At 33.8% G+C, this 18342-nt stretch overlaps 1 protein-coding gene across 1 annotated transcript in view; it reads left to right on the top strand.

The window, feature by feature from the left end:
• Nucleotides 1-937, top strand: part of LOC122629608 (protein eva-1) — a 237105-nt gene extending 236168 nt beyond the window's left edge. Inside the window, exon 10 of the transcript XR_006327308.1 lies at nt 1-937. This exon is cut by the window's left edge and continues 689 nt beyond it. The gene's annotated coding sequence lies outside the window, so the exon portion shown is untranslated.
• The last annotated feature ends 17405 nt before the right edge of the window (nt 938-18342 follow it).

The following is an 18342-nucleotide window of genomic DNA, read 5'->3' on the forward strand; positions in this document are numbered from 1 at the left end:
TGTGTGCGCGTGTGTGTCTATTGTGTGGATAACAACTTTATTTGTTAGATCGATTAAGACCCTTACGGGAATAAGTATATAGGAAGTTAGATAGATGGGTAGATAATATTAGTGATATGGGATATGTGAAATAGCGACGATTGAAGTGTGTGTCTGTAAGAGAGAGATAGAGAGAGAGGGAGGGAGAGGGAGGGAGAGAGAGAGAGAGAGAGAGAGAAAGAACGAATGTATGCGTGTAAAAGAGAAGAAAATAAAGATACCTATGTCGTAAGTGATAGTTTCTATTGTAACTAAGAAGACGTACGTTATTGAGCATCTGTAAATATTCCTGTATTATAAAAATAACTTTCTGTCCAGCGACCGTATATCAACGACCTCGATCATCTTTGAACGTATCCTTTTTCCTCTATCTCTCTCTTTCTCTCTCCCTCCCTCTCTCCCTCCCCCTTCCTCTGTACCTCTCTTTCTCTGTTTCTCTAATTGTATACTTTCCAAAGGAAAAAATCGTCGAGGTTGTCGGAACACGGTTTTTTTCGCGTGTAAAATAAAAAAATAAAAAAAAAAGAAACGTGCGGCCCGATTATTAATAATAATAATAATAATAATTATTATTATTATTATTATTATTATTATTTCTTAAGCGATATTCACAAATAATTTGTATTTCCATTGAATCACATTGTCATCGTCGTTCGAAAGAAAAATCGAGGAGGTATTTCATTTCCTTCGTCAAATGATACGAACGAACGCTTGATGCGTCGAAGACAAAAATCCCATGACCGTGATTACTTGATTATTTAAAAAAGAAAAAGAACGAACACGAACAAACAAACAAAAACAAAACGAAGCGGGCCTGTGTGTTGTACGATAATGTAATAACTGTCCTCCACGTGATTTTCAAGGATAATATAATAAATTATGACACAATTCGAGCACATGTTGTATATCATTTCGTTTACATAAAAAACTATATGTTTGACCTTAATTAACTTGTAACTGTCCGTAAAGAGAAAAAAGATAACACGATGTTTGTACGTATAACATATGAGCGGAACAAAGCTGAATATATATATGTGTGTGTGTGTGTATACATACATACATACATACATACATATATATATATATATATATATATATTCACAATTGAATGATCGTACTTGTCGCCAAGAACGTGGGCGCATCCAATAATTTACTGGCAGCTGCAACTCGTTCCTTGTTCTCACATTACCCTCTAATTAAACTCTAATTACTTTGGACTATGCAATAACTCGAAAACACTTTTCTCTTATAGCGAAAGAGAGAAAGAGAGAGAGAGAGAGAGAGAATTCGTTAGGTCAACGACGATGCATTCTCTGACGATATAAGTTTTCTGTTTTTCTTTTCTTTTTTTTATTTTTTACTCTGTCAAGCAAGAAGAACTCTCGAATGAATTTCACCGATCGTAATTAACCATCGAATATCTTTCGAGGACATTTCACTATCGTTGTTTAGGGAAAAAAGAATAAGAAAGAAAGAAAAAATTCAATAAAATGTTTTCGCGTATCTACGTATGTACGTACACATATTTAAGAGCAAGTTGGATTCAAAGAGTGATGAGAAATCTTTTTGAAAATAATATAATTATTATATCCTATTGAATGCACTTTGAATGTATGCTTGTTGAAATTTTTCCTATTTCAGTCGTCCGTAAAATATTTGTTTCTTTTTTTTTTATTAATTTTTTTTTTTAAAGCTTTTATGTTCGTCCGTTTCTTTTTCTTCTTTTCTTTTTTTTTTATGTTCTTTCCTTTCTCCCTTTTTTCACAATGCCCGACAACATGTAACGAGGTTTCAACGCACAGAACGAAACGAAATTCGAATTGTTTCGTTGAAACTCGCGACTATGAAGGAATAACGTGTGGAAAATTACACGAAGGAAGAGAAAAGAAAAAAGATGAAAAAAAGGAAAAGAAAAGGAGACGAGAGAATTTTCCGCGTCGCTAGTCGAAAAGAAAATCGTCGGGGAAGTCCTTCAATTTTATCGATATTAACTTTTACTTGTTCGTTGTTTTCCTTTTTCTACTCTTTTAAATGTCCTCTGGAATTTATTTAATTACGTACAGGAAACCGACCGTATACCTGACAAAGGTTTATCCCGCGCTTCAACGTTTCTATTTAATAAAAGTCGTCTCTTTCCTTTTTTACTTGCTCTTCCCTAACTTTTCTCCCAACAGCAAGTAAGCTGAAATGATTACGAGCTCGAATGATTACGAGCTTGCTGCACATCGGTACCTCACGTGATAGTAAATTATCGTTTATTGTGTATGTTTTTACTCTGCCTAGTACGAGCAGTCGTTATCATTAAAAAGATGGGGGGAAATGCATGAGGGGAATTAACGATTTGACGTACATACCGGGTGAGCCACCGTGTAATTTTTGATCAGTTTAAATGAATTTATAATTATGATAAATCCATTAAAATAACAAGGATTTATATGAGATGTGTGCTACGATTAATTCGCAACGCTTACATATAAATATAAATAAGTAAATAAATAAATATAAATATAAATATGTGATAAATATATATATATATATATATATATATATCGGAAATTTGTTTAAAGAAAACATATTTTTTCATGCAATTTGCCATGACCTACGTTACACGTTTCACCTAGTATAAATAATTGCTAGCCGTGGTGTCGATGCATCGTCAACTGTACATGTACAAATAGAAACCACGATAATATTTTATTTAAAAAATAAAGAAAGATAGGAGAGGCACGCAGGCAGAATAATAAATATCCTTTGGTATTACTCGACATTTGCGAGCTCGCCAACGATCCGCGGAATCTCCGATATCCGTAATCTGATACATATATAGGCCAACGAGTGGGAATAATAATATTCATTTGTATTACCGTATAACATGAAATAATATTACATTTAAACGCTGAGAACGTTGTGTGCATACCACGGCTAGCTAGCAGGCCCGTTCCAATTCCATATTCCCTAGTTTGCTTCCTTCATCCTTGATACGGTATAATGTTCTACGATAAAAAATTAAAAACCCCTAGACGCAGCTACTACTTAACCGCGCACGTACCTTCTCTCATTTTTCTTTTTTTCCCTTTTTATCTCCCACTTCACTTTCCTTCGAAGAGAAGCGTTTTCATCGTCGGGTTCGAGCCAAAGAAGACGCCATTAACGTCGTTTTACAAGGTGGGTAGACCGAATTAATTATGCGATATGTCAGGAAAAGCTACTTCCAAAGGGTAAGTGGTATTACTTCGTTTCTCTTTTTTATTTTTACTTATATTTTTTTATTTTTTATTTTTTTGTCCTATTGAATGAAGTTTCAGAAAGGTAAAGAGACAAGTGAATTGCTCAAGTTCATCTTGTCTGATTTACAATGTCTTCATTTAAATATTCCATTTAGAAATACCGTAGAAGGAACTGGTATATTCCTTTGCTATTAAACGACGTGGAGTATTAATCAGAAATGTCGTGCACGAACGTAATTTCTCTCTCTCTCTATCTCTCCCCCCCTCTCTTTCTCTCTCATTTTCCAACGTTTCCCATCGACGTAGCTTGTCGCCTAGCTCAATTTTGAAATTAGGTACCCATAGATGTCTAACTAACGTACGAGTATATGTGTAATATCCACTCTAAGAGCCGTATCTCGTAGGGACGTAGCAAGAGAGAATCGCTTTAGAGAAAGTTTCTAATCGATCTACGTTTTTCACATTTATCGTTCGATCGTTATACACCGATCGCATGATGATATTCACCGACCTAGATTCCTTCGACTCTTCGTAATGATAATTTTCCGTTGAAGCTTTCCGCCATAGTTTTGATAGTGTTACTTCGATAATAAAGTCGCGTTCCTCGTATCGAATCGATCTCACGAGAATACGAATTTCATCCTCCTATCAAAGAAGATTTTTTTTCTTTTTCTTTTTCTACTTTCCCTTCGGTATTGTCCTCGTAGGTACGTAGATACGTATGTACATACGTACGTATCTACGTACTAAAACGTCGAACGAAACTCTTGCCACGAGAGAGATTTATTCGGGATCTTAAACTAATCTCGAGACCGACTTACGTACGTTAAAAAAGAAACGTTGAAAAAAAGTTGATCCTTCCTTAGAAAGATATAGAGAGAAAGATAGAAAGATAAGAGAGAGAGAGAGAGAGAGAGAGAGAGAGAGAGAGAGAGAAAGAGAGATATCCCAGGGCATATCTTTGATAAATGTACGAGTTCACAAGTACCAACGTGTGTAACATAAAATAACGCCTCCTACGAGCTTTCTATCGTTTTACACGCTCGACATTTAATATTAACATTTCTTTTCGAGAGTAATTGGATATATTACATTGTTTCGGATTCATTTAAATTCATTGAAACTTTGATGATATCGCGATTTAAAGAATACAAGAGTGAAGAGTATAATAAAGTAAAGTAAATTACGTGAAAGAGTGTAATACAAGTTTAAATATACAGTTAAATATACATAGGTTTTTATTGATATTTTTCATAATAATAAAAATTGTTTAAACAAATTTTCATTATGTAAAATACTCTTCTAATTTCTAATAATTTCGATATTGTTTGTGTAACTTGATTAAAAAACGAAATACTCATTCGTCGGTGTTTGTATTATATATCAATCGAAAAATTGATTCTAATTGGTCTAATTGAGAATTAATCGATTAGATAGTACTATTTCCGATTAAGAGATCTAATATCATAATAGACTAGTTAGACGTTTCATTTCGTGATAGAGAAGCTCTTAACAATATCTATTTCGGTTAGAACGATATTTTCACTATATAGTCGAAAGATATATAAAGAGAGAGAAAAAGATAGATATAAATAGAGATAGAGATACGGTATCTTATAGAAGCGTTGAACTAGGTAGGGTCTTCTCTCTAGCACAGGGTTGTAGAGAGAAAAAGATATTGACATTTGCAACGAGAACATGCCACCTAATAGATTCTATAGAAGGATTTACGCTTGGAACGAACGGAATAGAAAGAAAAGAAATAAAGAAATAAAGAAATAAAATAAAATAAAATAAAATAAAATAAAATAGAGATACATAATATAGATTGTATTTGAGATTACATTTGCTGAGAATTATATGACTGACTTTGAAGTAGTGCAAGTACCTTACACGAAGAAACTGACGACACTCCTTGGATTTGAAGAAACGAGACAGAGAGAAACAAAGAGGAAAAAAGGAAAAGTATGATTTTATGAAGGTTTATGACTATTCCGTGAAACTGTCTTTCGAATTCGTACTTTACATATACCTATATTTAGGTATATGCATTTCGTATATAGAGTAAATATAAGGGTGGTAAGATGACTATATATGAGAACGTGTATATGCGTATGTATGTGTCTAACTCGATTGTTATATACATTACGGGTCGATATACCACCTCGAGGCACAGCCCCACGACACTCCTGTCAACTCCTACTCTAGCCACCGTGTCAGCGTCGTCTTTCTTTCTCTCTCTCTTTCTCTCTCTCTCTCTCTCTCTCTCTCTCTCTCTCTTTCTTTCTCTTTTGCCCTTTCCTCTTCTACCTCCAACAGTTCAACCGAAGACCGATCAGTTCTCTGACTCTCTCGATCTCACTCCCATCGATTGTTCGCGTTTCTATTCTCCTCTGCTGCACTTTCGTCTTTCACGTGTTCCTTTTTCTTTTCCCACCCATTCGATAAAATGCTCGGAATTTTATAGAGATATGCCGATATCCCTTTTCTTCTATCGCTTCTTCGAATCTTTCGTAAATCATATACCCTATGTATGTGTGTATGTGTGTATATATATATATGTGTGTGTGTATATTCTTTGTAAGAACTGTTTCTGGACCAACGTGACTTCTTACAGATTTGATATTATTTGTATCTTTTTGAATATCGTTTCATTATGATTCAATATGGATTTTTTTCTCTCTATTTGTACTGATTTTTAACAAGTCACTCAAAGAAACTTGTATATATATATATATATATATATATATATATATATATGCTCATCGGTTGAGTATATATTTTGTAATTGACGATAATCTTATTTAAAATGGAGAATAGTTACGGATGTTTTAAATGAGATACTGAGATCGGTCGTCGAACTCGATTATCTTGGCTCGGTCCGATGCAAATTGATTTAACTACGCTGACAAGGAACAGCCAGAGTAACTGTTGGCGAATACCATGAGACTATAGAATCGGAGTGACGGATGATAGATCAATTAAATGGGAATGTATGTGAATTATGGTACTAAATGTTAGAGAGCGAAATGTCAGCGGATATCTATCCACACAATTGGGAACGAGAGAAGATGAAGTAAACATAGTTAAACGTTTACGTGAAAAGTATTATCGTATAGTTCATCATGTAAATAAACTTTCCACCACTAACGATAATACAAACGATTTAGAAATAAAGTTTTATATAAAACGGATCATATAACTCGATCGAATTATTTCACATTTTATATCGAAGTAACATCAATTTTAATTTTACAAAAACAAAAACAAAAACATTTCACATCTCGTAAAAGAAAAAATGTATTGTACGATGCTTGTTGCTCGAATAAAAACAAAACAAAAATTCAATTAAAAGAATAAAATTGGTTTTGAAAAACATTTCAACGGGGAAAAATTAATCATCGAGTTACCTTGTTCGACTTCTATATCGATCAACAACCACTTGGTTTCTTTTTCTCTCTTTTTTCCCCGTTTTTTCTCTTTTTCCTTTTTTTGTTTTTTTAAATAATTTTTCTTCGTAACTCCTGAATTGATCTTGTTACTTCAAATTTATTTAAAGATAAAACTATTCGGCGTGAAATATAATAAGTCTTAAAAATACTGAGCGGGTAATTATTACAAATAAATCGTCATCGTTTTTTCTGAAATCATATTTCCTTTCAGACAATCGCTTATCCGATTCGTTATTTATTACTCGCTATTCAAATAATAAAAAGAGAAAAAAAAAAAGAAGAAAAAGAAGTTCTTAACTGTGCTTCGTTTTTCAACCGAGGAATTCCTTGTTGATTCGATAGAAAAGAAAAAAAAAAAAGAAATCTCTTCCATTTCGCTCCGTTTCTTTCGCTGCAATTTCACCTTCGCCAACGATGCTACTACCGCACACGTGTCGGTACGTTTCACGGAGTTATCCTCTGACCTCGATTTATTTATCAGTTGATATTAAAAGAAAGTAAAAAAATATAAAAAATAAAAAGAAAAGAAACAAACGACAATAAAAAATGTAATGGAAGGAAAAAGAAAATAAATAAGTGGAAATTCATGGTTTCGAATTTTCGCACGTTAACGAAGTAAAATGATGATCAACGAGAATTAACCACAATCGTTGAAAAATCGCTTAATTACGCGTCATGGGACTGTTTTAACGACTCGTCTCTCGCTTCGCACGTTAACACGTGATGTGAAAAACCACGAATGATTTTAAACAACGTTAGTATTCGTGTTACTTGCTTGCAGTCTTTCTCTCTCTCTCTCTCTCTCTCTCTCTCTCTTTCTCTCATCTAAAGCGTTACTTTTTCATACGATCATTATACGAGTAAAAGCTTTCGTCGTCCCGTCTATTCGTCTCCTGTTCGAAACATTTAGATGGGAATCGCGTGATAATTAAAATAGAAATGAATCTTTTTAAACCTTTTAACATTTGGAATCGTTGTTCAACTACGCACATAACTTGATTATAATGTTAAATTACAAACTTTTACCCTTCAACCCTATTACAAATTTTCATTTCTTCTGAATATTTTTAAAGCCGCGAAACCAATTTTATTTTGTTTTCATTTACTTTCATTCAATTTTAATCATCTAATATGATATGCTACACACACACACACACATATATATATATATATAAATTAATGAAAAATAAATAAACTTGAACTCGATTAAAATGAAAATCTATTTACTATATATATATATATATATATATATATATATATATATATATATACGTAAGTATGTATCTATGTATGTATGTATGTATGTATGTATGTATGTATGTATGTATGTATATCGATATACGTTTGTATTATCCGCTGTAATGATCGCTAAAAGTTTTACTATTATATAAATGATGCAGAGGAAGATACTGTTCATTGTAGTTTCTTTGACCGAAGGATATGTGTGTGTGTGTATGTGTGTCTATGTACTCCGCCCGCATAATCTCTCCTTCTCCATAGATCCTTTGATAAGAAGAATGAAGATAAAAGATAAAGAAGGGAAATTCTCTCTTTCATTCTATATTACATTAGAATGTAATTAATTTAGCACGATCTTATTAAATATTACTCTGCAATGATATTTACCAATTCTGTTAATATTTAATTAAAATTATATTGATATAAATCATATAATTACATAACTTCGTGCATATAGTTATGATACACTTTAATAAAGAATTATTGGTCCATTTTAATGCAATTGAAAATTGAGTTAAAAAATTTAGTTCATTAATTAAATTCTTTTATTTGACTTCTCTCTCTCTCTCTCTCTCTCTCTCTTTCTCTCGCTCTCTTTCTCTCTTTCTTTCTTTCTTTCTTATTTGTTTCTTCTTATTCACAGTGAATGAAATAATGCACAGAAGTTAAAAAGAAATTACGTAAAGAACTATAAAAAGAAAATTGAAAAAAAGAGAGAAGGAAAGAAATATTTCCAAGTACGAACACGTCTCAACGAATATTTCCATTTCTCGCGATCGACGTTTTCTTTCCGTTCTACGTCGGCTCCGAGATAGACTTATCGGCGGGTTAGCGTTTTCTAACGATAGTGGTGGTCTCACTTTGCTATCCTATCTCTCGATCTAAACGCATTCTCCGTCGTCCTTCTCCCATTGAGAAGGCATGTGTCCTACTTTCATCAGGGACTCTCGATATTTTATATTCTCTTTCTTTTCACGATTTCGCTCATCAATTTTTTTTGAAAGATCTTTAAACTCGTCGGAGAAAGATGGAAAATGTTGATATCTACTTCTCTATGTATATATGTAAATATATATTATAAATATACATACACACACACACACACACACACACACATATATATATATAGAAAAATTTCTTCGATAGGCCCTTTTGTGCAACGATCGCGCATTTGGGATACGTCTCGTCTCATCAGCAAAAGCAGGCCGATGTCAATAGGGAGTCGGACAAAGGAGAAACCTCAAGTATTCTCGAACGAATGGAGGTGAAGAGACGTTCGATATGTATCTTTGTCTCGCGCTCTCATTCCGACAAATTGTCTCGTTCGAAGACTTCGACTATTCGTTCGGTTAAGATTTACCTCAAACTAAACCAAACCGATTTGGACATGACAAAATCGTTCGTGATAACGCGACGAAAGATCTCTTTTCAAAGAGATGATATCTATCTCGTTCTTCTCGGCGCTCTTTACTGCCTCCTTTTGTACACATGTCAGTTCCGGATTGCTCGGAGATTATGGCACGATTACATCTACCATTATGCCTCAGGCCGGTCTAGATTTTACCTCGGAATATTGATTTCTCTTTTCTTTTTTTCCCGTTCTTTTTCTTCTTCTTTCCTTCTTTTTTCTTTCTCCTATCTTTTCCGCGGAACGTAAATGTCGATTCTATTCGCGATTTCTGCCAATCCTATGAATCAATTTCACTTATTTTCTCTTTCGCTTATTTAAGAAATGGTTATAAATGATCAGGAATGATTCTAACTGGTTGGAACATTCTATAATTAAAACGATAACGAAGCAATGTATATATATATATATATATATATATATATATATATATATATATATAAAGAAAAATTGCTCGATCAGTACTAATTTCAAAGACGGTCTTAAAGACCGCTTTAATTGTACTTCGTAAGGTGCTCTCTGGTTGAATTTGATATCTGGCACCTGTTGAAGCACGATTCACACGGCTATGACTAAACGGCATCTCTTGCTCGATTTTCGTGCGTTCGTTCGCGTAATAAAACTCGAGGTTTAATAATCGTCTTTAAAGCTCTCGCTGGATTTAAAGAAAAAAAAAAAAAAAATAGAAGAAGAAAAAAGCAAATGAAAAAAAAAGAACGTACAAAGAAGTAGAGACACAGAAACCGCGAAATCCGATTGAATCTTATTAGCTTTTATCAGGTCACCTGAGTTTGCTCGTTCTTTCGAAGTCTCCTCGCGACTTTTGTTAAATACTTAATTCCGGACGCTTTGATCTTTAAAAAGTCAAGAGAAAGAAAAAGAGGAATAAGAAAAAAGAAGAGAAAAAGAATAAAAAACGAGCAAGCTGGCAAGGTTCGTTGCGGAATTGGATTTGCTGGTGTTTTACTTTGAATATTTCGAGATGCGATTTCCTAACACTCAAGTGGAAGACCGAAAGTGAAGGGGTCTTCTTCGATTTATCCCTTGGTACCGACCAATCGCAGTTGTGTTCATCCTTTTCACAGAAATCAAAGAGGGAATGAGAGAGTGAGTTTCTAATAGGAACTGCTGTCGGAGCAGTCAGCGTTATTGACAGAAGTGCTGTCTGACAATATACGAAAGTAACTGACGATGCTTTATTCAGCAAAAATTCGAATACGTTCTCTTTCGAATTCTAGATTCGAGATTTGAATCGAGCAAATTATATGAAGAAATCGTTCGAGCGGTAATAAGAACGAATTTGGTTGTAGTTGTACGCATATATGTACATTATTTCTACTTACCTAACTAATATGTCACCACATCGCGTTTCGTGAAAAACGTTAAGCAAGAAACACGAAAGCCGACTTTTAATGGGAATGTCATTTATATTTAAAACTTTCGAAAGCAGGAATGTTAGCAAGAAAATCACCACGTGAGAGATTTCTATCGGTCTAAATTTTATTCTTCAATCGGTAGCGAAAATTTTAGTTTTCGCGTGACACGCCCTGACGAAAAATAGTTTCGCAAAAATTCAACGGCATTATTCCGACTCGATACACATAAATCTACAGTCTGATCTAAAAGATGGGACTCTTAACAATTATAAATGGTTACTACGTATTTACATGTCCCACGGAAATATATCATAAGTATATAAACTCGTCTACTCGGGTCAACGAGAATATTATAAAATTTCTTTCGTATTTACGGTTGTAAATATTTTATTACCCACTTTATTTCACTCGAATAAACTTAAACCTTCTTCTACGCGTTGGTAAATACGTTGAGATGACACTACGCTAGAATGCTAACGAGATAAGTCAATTTTACGACTCGGACTTCTATCTACGAGAATAGAATATATATGTGTATATATATATATATATATATATATATATATATATATATATACTCTAGTATCGTATGCAAATTAACTCCCACAAATAAATTAGCTGCTACGTTTATTTATATCCATCAAGGTTGATTCTTACTCGAACTCGTGTAAATTTACAATTTATTGGTCATTTCTGTTTCTATCTCTTCTTTCTTTCTTTTTTTTTTCTTTTTTAAATCGTTCTATAGACAAAAAGATAGGGAAAAAAATGAAAGAACGACGAAAAAGCCGATGAAAGCGGCAAATCATTGGGAAAGTATGCTTTATCGGTTCCTCGCCCATTCCCGAGTCTTCGGTATTTAAAACCAGAATGCTTTTCGCTCGACGTATTCATCGATAATACGTCCAGAACGTTTTTACTTTCTGTTTATACTCAATCCACGGTGTTTACAAATATGGCAGAACGCTATCACGTGCCCACTTGGACATTTTTCGTTCGAATTAAATCGAACAAATTTCGTTTGAAAATTATTATTTTTTATCGGGATATCGAAAGAGAACAATACAATTCTATATAAATCATTATGATTTTCATAAAAGGAATAGAGTACCGATGGCGTCTGTCGCAATGTTGATTTATAGGACGTAACGAATGAAAGCAGTTTATGCAAATATTATTGCAGTTGAATTGGTTTGGCACTGTGCCAGTACACGCGTGCCGCTTGAATTTTACAAGCAGAAGTAAAATTCTCGTGTACGTTCCCTTCTGGGTCTACGTAGATATATATGTTTATATAAAATCTTTAGATGTATATGTGTGTGTGTGTGTGTGTGTGTGTGTGTATAGAAGTATAGATATACGTAACGTGTATCTAACGCGTTAGAATCGGATTACGAGATTCACCCTATCCGGACTATGTCGTAGACATATGCTTTGGAAAACAATTAGAACAAACGTGTTTAGCACGAGTTGATGTTAGACTCAGTTTATCCTAAAAATCAAGATCGTCGAAGGATTTCTGGGAATTTAAACAGTACTGTTTTCGTTGACATTCGTTCTGTTTTTATCTATATCTATTACTATGAATAATTTATATATCTTTCTTTTTCCATTTATTATTCACGTATTTAATTTTAACAAAAATGTATCTTTCGATTTTATTAAGAGAAAAATTTTTATCAAAATATTGCAATATTTTATGAAATTAATGCAAGTTAAAGAAGACTGATATTTTACTTAAAAGTAAGATATTTTTTTCAAAAACTTTTAATGATTTTCATAACGAGATTTGCAATTAGCTTCTGTCAAGTCGCTCGAGATTTTATTCTTTTCTTTTTCTGTTTTTCTCTTTCTCTTTCTCGATTTATCCTGCCAGATGCATACTTAATTTCAACGAAGCGATCAAGTAGGCGAAGGTAGGAAGATCACCACGTAGAACTTTGATAGATGCGGCCTGGTTGAACGGCTTAAATTAATGATCCTTCGGTATACACCGCTAACGAACACTATCGCGGATATTAACAGGCAGTATGCTCAAAACGAACTCCGTTAAGTACTCAAGAAATTTCATACGCTAACGTTCATAAATAAAATTTTTATGTAAAGCTCTTTGTTAATTTTTTAATGTACGATTCCCTGGAATTTCACCGACATCGATCGACCAATAAATTGAGGATTAATTTTTAATTTAATTTAATCGCATGCTTCAAATCAATGTATTATCTTTTTTTCTTTTCATGCGTTCAGCTGGAAACTTTCCTTTATTATGTTTCTTTTTTCTCTTTTCTTTTTTTCCTTTACTTTCTTTTTTTATTGTTCTTTTTCTTTTTCTTTTATGTTTCTTTTTTTTACGTAAAATCATCATGTCAAATCCAAAACCGATATGTAACAATCCGATGCATTCCATACGCTTTACTTCTCTTCTATTCTATTCTCTCATCGTTTTGTTGTTTGTTTTATGAGACACAGCTCGTAATATTCGCCAATAAATCTTTAAATAGACAGCTGAAAATATTGAAGAATTTTATTGACGATTAAATCCGATACGGAAGGATTGTTATCCTAATTTAACCTGTTCACAGTCTATAACGAGTTGTTCGTTCGAGTGTACTTGGTATTTTCATTGTGCTACTTCAATTTATTATATATCATCGAGTCATACCATAAAAAATGTTTGTCAAGTGAAAATAAATAATTTTTAAAATATCTTAAAACATTTATTTGATCAACGTTAATTATTTCGATATTTTTTTTTTTTGCAAACTTACCGGTTTCCTATTTCTTTCATTTACATTTTATGATTTCCCGACGAAATATAAACTTTTTAAATATTCTTTATGACCATAGGATCAACGATTCGCGACCTAATTAACTTCTGAAAGTACACAGACATAAATGAAGGTATAAAAAATAAAAGAAATAAAAAAAAAAATACAAAGAGAAAAGTTATGGAAATCTATATCTATATGAAAAACAAACGAAACGTTTGTTCTATCGTTAGGGATGTAATTTAATCTAACGAGTGATTTTAATGTACACGCAAATTAAATCGATTATAATCGTTTGGTCATCGATTCAACGATTCAAAGAAAATCTTTCGGATGATCGTCTTAAATCAAAGCGATAAAAGAGAAACGTTTACCACGAAGGTTTCTCGAACGACACCGTAACCGTGCACCGTGCGTTGACTAACTCGACGTGTACTCACTTACCGACTATGTCACTGAAAACCAACCGGAGTCCGGTGCGATGTGTGCGACGGAAAATGATAGCGATCACTCGTCGTGTGTATATAACCAATGCCAGGCGATTCAGGTCAAACTTCTACCCTACGATACACCGTTATCGTAACCCTCTTCTTACTTTACTTCCATTAATGCCAAGGACAGACTCTTCTAAGACTCTACGAAATGCAAAGAAATTTCGATCTCGATTCATAGAGAAAAAAAAGAAAAAAAAGAAAGAAAAAGAAAAAGAATTAAAAAAAGAATCGAGCACTTCTACACGTAATGGTGGAGGAATTGAGTTTAACAGTATAAAATTACTAACTTCACTTTCTTCCTCATACCTTCGACTTTTAAAATCGTTTCCTCCTATCGAAACTCATTTCATTTTCGACCCCAATTATAACCAAGGGTTGTAACGAAACGTGCGAGCTTCGGAGACTATCGATTGACGTTTAAAAGTTTACATACGCGAGGCATAGTACGTACGGTCCGACTAACGCTACGTCGTACTACTTTCCGTGTAGAGAACTTTCAGATAAAACGAAATCGTGAAACTTTCTCTATCCCGCGTAACTCGTAAAGGTCGCGCGCGTCTACGCGGTATATAGTCAATACATACGGAAACCAAAAGGATATTACTTTTCTCTCTGTATCTGTTTTTACTTGCGCTATCTGATTTTTATTTACTTAGAAACTGTATATCTATATAAGCGATATATCTATAAATGAAAAGAAAATATATATCTATAAATACAAAAAAGAAATGCTCTTTTTTCTTTTAAATATGTGTATGTATATATATATATATATATATATATATATATTCATAGCTTCATTCAAAAAACAATTCTTCGTAACTTTTTATGAATGGACATTGAGCTTCGTTAGCAAAGTGTCGTCTCGAAAATTTGTTTTGTTTTTTTCTTTTTTTTTCCCTCTCTCACTTTTTTTTGATTTTTAATGAAAAAGAAAAAGTATGCCGTAAAAAGACGATTCCGTTGCAACTGTGTCGTAGTACTCGTCGTTGGGTGCGATCGATGAGCGGTCGTCGCTTCGAATGATCGATTCGCGCGTCGTTTCTGTCGCATAACGGACCGCTGACTACGTCGAGAATCCATGTATAAATGTAACATACGCATACATATATGTACGTATGTATATGTATGTGCACGTAGCTATGTGTGTGTATGTGTATGTGTGTATGTGCATGTAAATGTATACATACACCTGCACTTTGCTGCACAGAGAATACCTACGTTCAAATCCGACTTACTTGCCTACCTATCTTCCTTCCTGTCTGTTAGCTTTTTAATCTCCCTATTATTTCCTGCGTGACGTTGAATAATATACTTCGACTCCTGTCTCCTAATAACTTTGCACGGGATATGAGATATGACTTTTTGAAGATATAATTTTCTAATGTCTGTATGTATAATCCTTATCCGTCTCGCTTTCTCTCTGATTAAAAACATAAAATTTTAATTATACTCATATTAAACTTCATTGAAAAGATTTATTAGACGTTGTTGAAAAAAAGAAAAATCTATGAAATTCTTTTTCAATATATTTCAATCGAGAGATTAAATAATTTTTTTCGAAAATATACTTGAAAGAAGATGATTTTTCTTTTCTCTTTCTTTCTTTTTTTTTTTCCTCTAAGAGATAATATTGAAAAGACAGACCGTTTTATTCGTTTACTCGCTTTGTGAAATTCGTTGTTCTTTCTCAGTTGTAATAATGCCAAGAACAGGAGCCATTAAGAAAGTAAAGATACTTTATGACCGTCGAATCTAGACCATTCCTCTTTTTCCCGTATTCTCTTTGATCCCTCATCTAACGCTGACACACCTTCCTTCGCTTTGACTCTGATCTTACGGAGAGTCTCCACTGATCTCTTTTAAACATCGGCCAATGAAACTGGAGGATAGAAAAGGGCAATGGTATTAATGGTTCCTCAAAATAGGGAATTGGATTGGATAGGTTAAGAAGGATAAAAGACAAAAGCTTGAATAGAGATAGTCTCGGATTCTAAGAGGATCTGATGATCTTTGAAAGGAAGGGTATTTACTAGCTTAGCAAAGACGATTACTTCTTGTAAAAAGATCTTTTTTTCGAGTTAAAATCTACTTCATTAATCGCGATAGAAAGATGATAGATATTTCTCTGTCTTTATACGATCGCCATTCGAGATCCTTATTTACGAACGAATCTTAATTAGAAATAAATTGTTATCATGAAAACGATGAATTTTTTCATTTTCTCTGTTTCTTTCTCTCTCTTTCTCTTTTTTTCTTTCTTCTTTCTTTATTTATTTTCCTATCATGAATAATATGAGACTCTTTCACAAAAAATTTCAAGAGTAAATAATTTAGTAGAAGTTTCCTTTCGTTCATACTTTCTCTTTTTCCTTTCTCTCTTTTTCTCTCTCTTTTTCTCTCTCTCAAACTCTCTTCCTTTCCTTTCCAAAAATAATCGAAGATAAGGTTAGAACGGCTAGTGGGGTATTTCATTCAAGATATCACCGCGCCCAGAAACTCAATGGGACGAAGACGATATAGCCGGAGATTCTACCACACCCTTGCAAATAAGTAAACTCCTCTTTCGAGTGACGCAAGCTATTGCGATTAGGTAGGGAGAGAAAAAGAGAGAGAGAAAAAAAAAGAAAGAGAGAGAGAGAGAGAGTAAGGAAGGAGAGGAAGGAGAGGAAGGAGAGGAAGTGGGAAGTACAAAAGGATCGTGCGAATATCTATCTAAGGGTGGGTAAAGGGAGAAAGAGAAAAAAGTAGAAAAAGAAGGGTCGGAAACATTGGATCGATGAAAGGGGTTGGAACTTGACGTATCCAACTTGGAATAAAAACAGAATCGATTATCGAGGGTTATCGTATTGGACGATTTAGCATGCGAGGAGTTAATGAGTCGACGTGTATAAAATTTTCAGTTGGACGATCGTCGATAATAATTACGATCGGATTTCGAAACGAAGCTTTTACAAAACGGTCGACGAAATTCTATTTTTTTTTCTCTTTCTTTTTTTTGTTTCCTTTGTTTTTCTTTTTACTCTACTTTCTACCGAGAATTCACAAACCAAGGAGATCTATCTTTTGTTCCAACTTTGAATCCGCTTTTCATCGACCGAACTCGTCGCTCGGTTTACGTTAGTCTCTGGAAAGTGTTCGCTATTTAATCATTGAAAGTTCGCGGTAAACTCTCGGTTGGCTATAATTTTCCGTTAAGTTTCATCCTATCTCTATATCCTTCTTAAGATCCCTGAGACTTTAAAGGGTTGCCGTAATACAAATTTCAACCATCAACGAACTTCCTCGACTTCCAGAACGAAGCATTTTGATAGCGTACGTTGCTCGAGTTATTATACGTAGTTCTCTTCGTCGTCTTCGTCGTCATCGTCATCTCGAGCGTAACGCTACTCTCGACGTCTCTTTACCTCGAAGACCAAAGAACAACTCGTAACGTTTACCGAACAGCTTGGATTAATCTTCGCGAAAGCTCACTTCGTGATACTTTAATCGAATTAATCGAAGTAACGACGTATTTAAGTTATATACGTTTATACATATATATATATACGTTTATACATATATATATATATATATATATATATATATATATATATATATATACAGTACACGCTTATGTATCTTCTACATAGGAGGACATATGTAAAGTTTGCGTATGTAGAATTATGGATTCGAGCAAGCATCAAAGCGCAATTCTTCCATGGACGGATGCAAAAGCCGCATTTTCCACGGCGGAAGGCTCACCCGACTGGAAATTTCCGCGATATGATGTAACGGCACAGCTATCGGAAAATTTTTCGCCAACGCGTCGCGATACGGAAACGATTCGGTTTCGTGAGAGAAAGGAGAAAGGACAAGGAGAGGTCTACGGAGAATTCTACACCTCCGTGATATAATAGGATTATTTTTGGGAAAAAATCAAACTTATCAAACTCCAAGATGGCTGATGCCTTTTATAAAACGTCGTAGATCTCACCTTTATTATTAATCTATGTAACACGTGTCGCTGTTTTTACAAAATCAGGAATCTTGTACGCACGCGTACATATATCTGCACATTTATGTGCAGCATCGTAATAAGTATCGTAAGTCCGCGTTTTTGTTGTTGTTGTTATTCTTGTTGTTGTTGTTGTTTTATATATATATATATATCTTTTTACTCGTACGATTTACGACTTGTCATCTAATTTTGCGTGCGTTCGATCTCTCCGCTGATTTTCATATAATTTTATACAACTAAGATGCATACATATAATTCTCTCATCGCAACATTATCCCATTCTTTTTTTCTTTTTATTACTTTTCTTTTTTATTCTACTTTTTTTTTCCTTTTCTTCTC

The sequence above is a fragment of the Vespula pensylvanica genome, chromosome 5 (assembly GCF_014466175.1).
Source record: "Vespula pensylvanica isolate Volc-1 chromosome 5, ASM1446617v1, whole genome shotgun sequence".
Lineage (NCBI taxonomy): Eukaryota > Metazoa > Arthropoda > Insecta > Hymenoptera > Vespidae > Vespula > Vespula pensylvanica.